This window comes from Rhea americana, unplaced genomic scaffold, assembly GCF_003343005.1.
Source record: "Rhea americana isolate MKP2758 unplaced genomic scaffold, rheAme1 scaffold_151, whole genome shotgun sequence".
Taxonomy (NCBI): domain Eukaryota; kingdom Metazoa; phylum Chordata; class Aves; order Rheiformes; family Rheidae; genus Rhea; species Rhea americana.
The window spans coordinates 698,221-699,302 of record NW_028185606.1 but is presented as its reverse complement, the minus strand read 5'-3'; positions in this window follow the sequence as shown (position 1 = coordinate 699,302).

Below are 1,082 nucleotides of genomic sequence, written 5' to 3'. Positions count from 1 at the left end.
TTTATTCATTTATTTTTAGGGAGCTCCGAACAGCATCACACGCAGAGCAGCTCTGGGCACTGCCTGTCTCCCTCCCTTTTGGCACAGGGACCCCCCGGGGGGGGGGGGGCAGAGCGAGCCCGCGCGCCCCAGGCCGCAGCACCCGCTGCTGCCGGAGCCTCGCTCAGTTCCCGGGCTGCCAGCTGCCGGGCTGTGCCAAAAAACCCGGCCGCTTTCCCCTGGCCTCATTGCTGATTTGCAAGAATCCGCGTATTAATCCCCACTGCTGTGGACCAAGGGGGTAACGTAATTTCTGAGAGTTAAAATAATAGCAATACCAACCAGAAACCATCATTTTTGTGTTCCAGTCATGTTAAAAAACAGAACCAAGCACTAAATCCCTACGTAAAACATTGATGATGTTTTCAGGAGTAAACTAGCTGGGAAAGTCCGGGTTATATTCCAGCAATGCTCCCCTCCAGCCACTCTAGTCATCTGCAGTTTTCAACGGGGGCAGCAAAACAGAAATAATAAAATAAAATAAAATAAAATCAGAAAAGGTGAAGCAGCTTGAAAAGTAGGCATGCCTCTGGGGGAATGGACTACCTGCAACCCCGTGCTTGCAGGCCRATTGCATCTCCAGAGAACGGTGTCCCTTTAGTATCTAACACAGCACGAAAAGGAGAAAACAACGGGCTTCGCTGAATGGCATCAATCATAAATACAAATAAGTAAAACATTTAAAAATAAACCAGCGAGGAACAGAACGGCAAATCCACCGTCCCCAGCTGCATCGTAATGCCGCCTGCTAGAAACTTTTGACATTTGACTTCTGCATCCTGAACCGCATTAATCATTTAATGCGACTGATGGCATAATTCTGCAAAAACACGATTCCTTTCAAAATCCAGCAGCAGCCCTCGCTGCTACGGCGTGGCGCGCTGCTGGGCCCCGGCGCGGCGCCGAYAGGCCCGTGCAGGGTTGCAGGCGAGCAGGTAGGAAACGCAGCCCCGCGGCGTCGCCCCTCTGCTCGTGGACCGGCCGCGCGCCCAGCGCTGCCCGGGACCTTCTCCCGCGGGCGCCCGCGGAAGCAGCCGCGGGGA